The following is an 8,916-nucleotide window of genomic DNA, read 5'->3' as shown; positions in this document are numbered from 1 at the left end:
CATTATATCTATTACTGTGGGTAAGAATTCCGGGGAAGAAATGGAGTAGCCATCATAGTCAACAAAAGAGTCTGAAATGCAGTACTTGGATACAATGTCAAAAATGACAGAATGATCTCTCTTCGTTTCCAAGGCAAACCATTCAATATCACAGAAATCCAAGTCTATGCCCAACCAGTAAGGCTGGGGTTGAAGAAGCTGAAGTTGAATGGTTCTATGAAGACCTACAAGACCTTCTAGAATTAACACCCAAAAAAGATGTCCTTTTCATTATAGGGGACTGGAATGCAAAAGTAGGAAGTCAAGGAACACCTGGAATAACAGGCAAATTTGGCCTTGGAATACAGAATGAAGCAGGGCAAAGGCTACTAGAGTTCTGCCAAGAGAATGCACTGGTCATAACAAACACCCTCTTCCAAGAACACAAGAGAAGATCTACACATGTCGTCACCAGATGGTCCACACCAAAATCAGATTGATTATATTCTTTGCAGCCAAAGGTGGAGAAGCTTTATACAGTCAGCAAAAACAAGACCAGGAGCTGACTGTGGCTCAGATCATGAAATCCTTATTTCCAAATTCAGACTTAAATTGAAGAAAGTAGGGAAAACCACTAGACCATTCAGGTATGACCTAAATCAAATCCCTAATGATTATACAGTGGAAGTGAGAAATAGGTTAAAGGGACTAGATCTGATAGAGTGCCTGATGAACTATGGATGGTGGTTCATGATACTGTACAGGAGACAGGGATCAAGACCATCCCAAAGAAAAAGAAATGCAAAAAAGCAAAATGGCTGTCTGGGGAGGCCTTACAAATAGCTGTGAAAAGAAGAGAAATGAAAAGCAAAGGAGAAAAGGAAAGATATAAGCATCTGAATACAGAGTTCCAAAGAATAGCAAGGAGAGATAAGAAAGCCTTCCTCAGCGATCAATGCAAAGAAATAGAGGAAAACAATAGAATGGGAAAGACTAGAGATCTCTTCAAGAAAATTAGAGATACCAAAGGAACATTTCATGCAAAGCTGGGCACAATAAATGACAGAAATGGTATGGACCTAACAAAAGCAGAAGATGTTAAGAAGAGGCAAGAATAAACAGAAGAACTGTACAACAAAAATCTTCACAACCAAGATAGTCACAAAGGTATGATCACTCACCTAGAGCCAGACATCCTGGAATGTGAAATCAAGTGGCCTTAGGAAGCATTAGCTTAACAAAGCTAGTGGAGGTGATGGAATTCCAGTTGAGCTATTTCAAATCCTGAAAGATGATGCTGTGAAAGTGCTGCACTCAATATACCAGTAAATTGGAAAACTCAGCATTGGCCACAGGACTGGAAAAGGTCAGTTTTCATTCCAATCCCCAAGAAAGGCAATGCCAAAGAATAGTCAAACTACTGCACAATTGCACTCATCTCACACACTAGTAAAGTAATGCTCAAAATTCTCCAAGCCAGGCTTCAATCGGAGAAAGCAATGGCAACCCATTCTAGTACTCTTGCCTGGCAAATCCCATGGACGGAGGAGCTGGTAGGCTGTAGTCCATGGGGTCACTAGGAGTCGGACACGACTGATCGACTTTACTTTCACTTTTCACTTTCATGCATTGGAGAAGGAAATGACAACTCACTCCAGTGTTCTTGCCTGGACAATCCCAGGGACAGGGAAACCTGGTGGGCTGCCGTCTCAGGTCTCACAGAGTTGGACATGACTGAAGCAACGCAGCAGCAGCAGCAGCAGCAGCAGCAGCAGCAGCAGCAGGCTTCAATAATATGTGAACTGTGAAATTCCATATGTTCAAGCTGGTTTGAGAAAAGGCAGAGGAAACAGAGATCAAAACACCAACATTTGCTGTATCTGAAAAAGCATGAGAGTTCCAGAAAAATATCTATTTCTGCTTTATTGACTATGCCAAAGCCTTTGACCATGTGGATCACAGTAAACTGTGGAAAATTCTGAAAGAGATGGGAATACCAGACCACCTGATCTGCCTCTTGAGAAATCTGTATGCAGGTCAGGAAGCAACAGTTAGAACTGGACATGGAAGAACAGACTGGTTCCAAATAGGAAAAGGAGTATGTCAAGGCTGTATATTGTCACCCTGCTTATTTAATTTATATGCAGAATACATCATGAGAAACTCTGGCCTGGAAGAAGCACAAGCTGGGTGAAGCAGAGAAGAAGGAGGTATGTGTGGTTTCAGCACAGCATAGCTGTGGTCATCCGTTTGCAAGGTCTCCCAATTGTGGCGGGGACTATGGACATTCGCTGCTTCTTCTCTGGATTGACCATTCCTGATGGGGGTGTGCATATTGTAGGGGGTGAACTGGGTGAGGCTTTCATCGTTTTTGCCACTGATGAAGATGCAAGGCTTGGTGTGATGTGCACAGGTGGTACAACTAAAGGATCAAAAGTAACACTGTTGTTGAGTAGTAAAACGGAAATGCAGAATATGATTGAACTGAGTCGTAGGCGTTTTGAAACTGCCAACCTAGATATACCACCAGCAAATGCTAGTAGATCAGGACCACCACCTAGCTCAGGAATGAGTGGCAGGGTGAACTTGCCTACAACAGTCCCCAACTTTAATAATCCTTCATCCAGTGTAGTTACTGCCACCACTTCTGTTCATGAAAGCAGCAAAAATGTACAGACATTTTCCACAGCCAGCATAGGAACAGCTCTTTCAAACATGGGGGCTTCCTTTGGGAGCCCAACGTTTAGCTCAACTATTCCGAGCACAGCCTCTCCGATGAACACGGTCCCATCTCCACCAATTCCTCCAATCCCAGCGATGCCATCTTTGCCGCCAATTCCGTCTATTCCCCCAATTCCAGTTCCTCCTCTGGTACCTACAATGCCTCCTGTGCCCTCAATTCCCCCAGTCCCTTCTGGGTCACCCATGACCCCACTGCCACCCATGTCAGGTATGCTACCTTTGAACCCACCACCTGTGGCACCTCTACCTCCTGGAATGAATGGCTCTGGAGCACCTGTGAATCTGAACAATAACCTGAACCCTGTGTTTCTGGGTCCGTTGAATCCTATTAACCCTGTCCAGATGAACTCGCAAAGCAATGTGGAACCACTTCCCATCAACCCTGATGATCTATCTGTATGTCAGTGTGCATGGAATGCCCTTTTCTGCAATGGAAAGTGATGTCCGAGATTTTTTCCATGGGCTCCGTGTTGATGCGGTGCATTTGTTGAAAGATCATATAGGTCGAAATAACAGGAATGGATTGGTTAAGTTTCTCTCCCCTCAAGATACATTTGAAGCTTTGAAACGAAACAGAATGCTGATGATTTAGTGCTATGTGGAAGTTAGTCCTGCCACAGAGAGACAGTGGGTAGCTGCTGGAGGCCATATCACTTTTAAGCAAAGTTTAGGACCTTCTGGACAAACCCATCCCCCTCCTTAGCCACTTCCCAGGTCAGAATCGCCCAGTGGGCAGAAAAGGTCAAGGTCAAGATCACCACATGAGGCTGGTTTTTGTGTTTACTTGAAAGGGCTGCCATTTGAAGCAGAAAACAAACATGTCACTGATTTTTTTAAAAAGTTGGATATTGTGGAAGATAGTATTTATATTGCTTATGGACCCAATGGGAAAGCAACGGGTGAAGGCTTCGTAGAGTTCAGGAATGAGGCTGACTATAAGGCTGCTCTGTGTCATCATAAACAATACATGGGTAATTGCTTTATTCAAGTTCATCCAATTACCAAGAAAGGTATGCTAGAAAAGATAGATATGATTCGAAAAAGACTGCAGAACTTCAGCTATGACCAGAGGGAAATGATCTTAAATCCGGAGGGGGATGTCACCTCTGCCAAAGTCTGTGCCCATATAACAAATATTCCCTTCAGCATTACCAGATGGGTGTTCTTCAGTTCCTAGAAGGAATCCCAGTGGATGAAAATGCTGTACATGTTCTTGTTGATAACAATGGGCAAGGTCTAGGACAGGCATTGGTTCAGTTTAAAAATGAAGATGATACATGTAAGTCTGAACACTTACACCGTAAAAAACTTAATGGGAGAGAAGCTTTTGTTCATGTAGTTACTTTAGAAGATATGAGAGAGACTGAGAAAAATCCTCCTGCCCAAGGAAAAAAGGGGTTAAAGAGGTCTGTGCCAGGTAATCCTGCAGTTCCAGGAATTCCCAATGTGGGAATGCCCAATGCGGGATTGCCCAGTTCAGGAATGCCCAGTACGGGACTGCCTGCTGCGGGAATGCCCAATGCAGGAATGCCTGCTGCAGGAATGCCCAATGCAGGAATTCCCAGTGCAGGAGTGCCTGGTGTGGGAATGCCTGGTGCGGGAATGCCTAGTGCAGGAGGTGAAAAGCATGCCTTCTTGGCTGTAGGATCTAAGGAGGCCAACAGTGGGCCTCCATTTAACTTTCCTGGTAATTTTGGTGGGTCAAATGCCTTTGGAACACCACTCCCTCCTCCAGGATTAGGAAGGGCCTTTGGTGATGCTAGGCCTGGAATGCCTTCAGTTGGAAATAGTGGTTTGCCTGGTCTAGGACTGGATGTTCCAGGTTCTGGAAGTGGACCAAATAATTTAAGTGGACCAGGATTTGGAGGGGGCCCTTAGAATTTTGGAAATAGCCCTGGTAGCTTAGGTGGCCCCTCTGGCTTTGGAAGTGGGCCCCCTGGCCTTGGAAATGCCCCCGGGCATTTGGGCCTCCAGGCTTTGGCCCTGGCTCTGGCTCTGGCCCTGGCTCTGGCCCAATCCACATTGGTGGTCCTCCTGGCTTTGGATCTAGTTCTGGAAAACCAGGACCAACAATAATTAAAGTACAGAACATGCCCTTCACTGTGTCTATTGATGAGATTTTAGATTTCTTTTACAGTTATCAAGTGATCCCAGGCTCAGTTTGTTTAAAGTACAATGAAAAAGATATGCCCACCAGTGAAGCTATGGTGGCTTTTGGATCTCGGGATGAAGCCACAGCTGCTGTCATTGACTTAAATGACAGACCTATTGGCTCTAGGAAAGTAAAGCTTGTATTAGGGTAGCTGTTCACATCATTCTTCATAGGGTAGATATAGTCTTCATAGTGCTGTGATTAATGCATTCAGATTCTTTTTCTAGTGTTTCCAGGTTAGAACCTGTGGATTGTTTCAATTGCATATAGATTGGTTTCCATAACATAGAGTGTTGGTTGACTGTTTACAGAAGACTCACTACCAAGATAAACATTGCTGTTGCTGCTGCTGCTGCTAAGTTGCTTCAGTCATGTCGGACTCTGTGCAACCCCATAGACGGCAGCCCATGAGGCTCCCCCATCCCTGGGATTCTCCAGGCAAGAACACTGGAGTGGGTTGCCATTTCCTTCTCCAATGCATGAAAGTGAAAAGTCAAAGTGAAGTCGCTGAGTCTTGTCCGACTCTTAGCGACCCCATGGACTGCGGCCCACCAGGCTCCTCCATACATGGGATTTTCCAGGCAAGAGTGCTGGAGTGGGGTGCCATTGTATAGTAAAGCTGTCTCGAGAGAACACAAAAATGATTTTGGCATACCATTAGAGAAACCATTTGTAAAACTCAAATGGCCACATAAAGCTTATCAAGGAGTCTAGATTGGTTTTTTACCATATGGATGAAGAAGATAGAAATGTCAGTAGAGCTCATTAAGGGTGCTCTTGCCAGCTGCTGAAAAATAGCTGGCTACTCTTGGAATTTGGTTCAAAGCTGGACAGATTTGCTTTGTAATAGGGTCAAAGCATTGTCTAAAGTTCTCGTTTTCTTTTAAAATTGAATAAAATCTCTGTATACAGAAAAAAAAAGTTGGAATCAAGATTGCCAAGAGAAATATCAATAACCTCAAATATGCAGAGAACACCACCCTTATGGCAGATAAAGTGAAGAAGTACTAAAGAGCCTCTTGATGAAAGTAAAAGAGGAGAGTGGAAAAGTTGGCTTAAAGCTTAACATTCAGAAAACAAAGATCATGGCACCCGGCCCCATCACTTCATGGCAAATAGATGGAGAAACAGTGGAAACAGAGGCAGACTTAATTTTGGGGGGCTGCAAAATCACTGCAGATGGTGACTGCAGCCATATAATTAAAAGACGCTTATTCCTTGGAAGAAAAGTTATGACCAGCCTAGATAGCATATTAAAAAGCAGACACATTACTTTGCCAACAAAGGTCCATCTGGTCAATGGTATGGTTTTTCCAGTAGTCATGTATGGATGTGAGAGTTGGACTATGAAGAAAGCTGAGTGCCAAAGAATTGATGCTTTTGAATTGTGGTGTGGGAGAAGACTCTTGAGAGTCCCTGGGACTGCAAGGAGATCCAACCAATCCATCCTAAAGGAAATCAGTCCAGAATGTTTATTGAAAGGAGTGAGGTTAAAGCTGAAACTCCAATACTTTGGCAACCTAATGTGAAGAGCTGACTCATTTGAAAAGACCCTGATGCTGGGAAAGATTGAAGGCAGGAAGAGAAGGGGACAACAGAGGATGAGATGGTTGGATCACATCACCAACTCAATGAACATGAGTTTTAGTAGGCTGCAGTAGTTGGTGATGGAGAGGGAGCCCTGCATGCTGCCTTCCATGGGGTCACAAAGAGTCGGACACGACTGAGTGACTGAAATGAACTGAATTAAACTGATAAAAATCCCAATAGTTTTTTTATGAATTTAGCAAATTGATTCCATAATTTACATGGTATAGCAAAAAGCTAAGAATGGCAATGTCATGTTTGAACAAGAGTAGATTTTCTCTACAGATAAAAAGACAAATTATAAACTTAGAGTAATTAAAAGCACATGGTTTTGATACAGAGGGAAGCAAATAGGCCAGTGAAATAGAACAGAGAGCCAAGAAGCCAAGCCTTGTGTTTATGGACTTCACACATGAAAAATGATTAACTTTTCTTGTTTTTCTTTTTTAAAATAATTATTGGCATATAGTTGATTTGCAATGTTCTATTAATTTCTGTTGTACAGCGCTGAATTAAGTATACGTGTTACCATTTACACATATCAACTTTTTTAAAAGGTTTTTTTCCCTATATAGGTCTTTGCAGAGTATTGAATAGAGTTCCCTGTGCTATACAGTAGGTCTTTATTAGTTATCTGTTTTACATATAGTAGAATATGTTTATCATTCCCAACCTCCCAATTTATCCCTTCCGCAACTTACCCTGTAGTAACCATAAGTTTGTCTTCTACATCTGTGACTATTTCTGTTTTGTAGATAAGTGAAAAATGATTATGTTTTCAAAAATCATGCTTGGTCATTATCTAGCTATCTATAATAGCACCTGTCTTACAAAGAAATCAGTTTTATGTGGATTATAAATCTAAACAAGAAGAATAAAAAAGCAGAACTATTAATAGAAAATAACATAGATGCACCAACTGTCAAGGAATATATTGATAAACTGGATGATGTTAAATTTAAGAACTTCTGATAATCAAAAAATAGCATGTAGAGAATGAAAAGGAAACCACAGATGTTGTTGCTATTGTTCAGTCCCTAAGTCATGTCTGACTCTTTGGGACCCCATGGACTGCAGCACACCAGGCTTCCCTGTCCTTCACTATCTCCTGGAGTTTGCTCAAATTCATGTACATTGAGTCAGTGATGCTAACCTTCTCATCCTCTCTTGCCCCATTCTCCTCCTGCCTTCAGTCTTTCCCAGAATCAGAGTCTTTTCCAGTGAGTTGGTTCTTCACATCAAATGGCCAAAGTATTGGAGCTTCAACATTAGTCCTTCCAATGAATATTCAGGAACGATTTCCTTTAGGATTGACTGGTTTGATCTCCTTGTAGTCCAAGGGACACTCAAGAGTCTTCTCCAATACCACAATTCAAAAGCATCAGTTCTGCAGCACTTAGCCTTCTTTATGGTCCAACTCTAACATCCATACATGACTACTGGAAAAACCATAGCTTTGACTAGACGGACCTTTGTTGACAAAGTGTCTCTGCTTTTTAATATGCTGTCTAGTTTTGTCATAGCTTCCTTTCCAAGGAGCAAGCATCTTTTAATGTCATGGCTGCAGTCACCATCAGCAGTGACTGTGGAGCCTAAGATATCACTGCTTCCACTTTTTCCCCTTCTATTTGCAGTGAAGTGATGGGACCAGATTCCATGATCTAAAGTTTTCTTAATGTTGAGTTCTAAGCTAGGTTTTTCACTCTCCACTTGCATCCTCATCAAGAGGCTCTTTAGTTCCTCTTCACTTTCTGCCATTAGAGTGGTATCATCTGCATATCCGAGGTTGTTATTTCTCCCAGCAGTCTTTTTATTTATTTATTTTTTTCTTGAAGGATAATTGCTTTACAGAATTTTGTTGTTTCCTGTCAAACCTCAACGTGAATCAGCCATAGGTATACATATATCCCCTCCCTTTGAACCTCCCTCCCATCTCCTGCCCCATCCCACCCCTCTAGAATGATCCTGAGTCCCTGTTTGAGTTTTCTGAGCCATACAGCAAATTCCCATTGGCTATCTGTTTTACTGTGGTAATGTTAAGTTTCCATGTTACTCTCTCCATACATCTCACCCTCTCCTCCCCTCTCCCCATGTCCATAAGTCTATTCTCTATGTCTGTTTTCCCATTGCTGCCCCATAAATTCTTCAGTACCATTTTTCTAGATTCTGTATATATGCGTTAGAATATGATATTTATCTTTCTCTTTCTGACTCACTTCACTTTGTATAATAGGTTCTAGGTTCATCCACCTCATCAGAACTGACTCAAATGCTTTCTTTTTTATGACTGAGTAATATTCCATTGTGTATATGTAGTGCAACTTCTTTTTTTTTTTTTTGTAGTGCAACTTTTTTATTCATTCATTTGTCAATGGACAACTAGGTTGCTTCCATGTTTTAGCTATTGTAAATAGTGCTGCAATGAACAATGGGATACATGTGTCTTTTTCAATTTT

General features: G+C 42.1%; 1 pseudogene; it reads left to right on the top strand.

Moving 5' to 3' along the window:
• Window positions 1–441: 441 nt before the first annotated feature.
• Window positions 442–5,215, top strand: LOC100141072 (RNA-binding protein 12-like; annotated as a pseudogene).
• The last annotated feature ends 3,701 nt before the right edge of the window (window positions 5,216–8,916 follow it).

The sequence above is a fragment of the Bos taurus genome, chromosome 3 (genome assembly GCF_002263795.3).
Source record: "Bos taurus isolate L1 Dominette 01449 registration number 42190680 breed Hereford chromosome 3, ARS-UCD2.0, whole genome shotgun sequence".
Taxonomy (NCBI): Eukaryota; Metazoa; Chordata; class Mammalia; order Artiodactyla; family Bovidae; genus Bos; species Bos taurus.
Note: the sequence above shows the minus strand (reverse complement) of the source record. Positions and strands in the feature narration are given on the sequence as shown.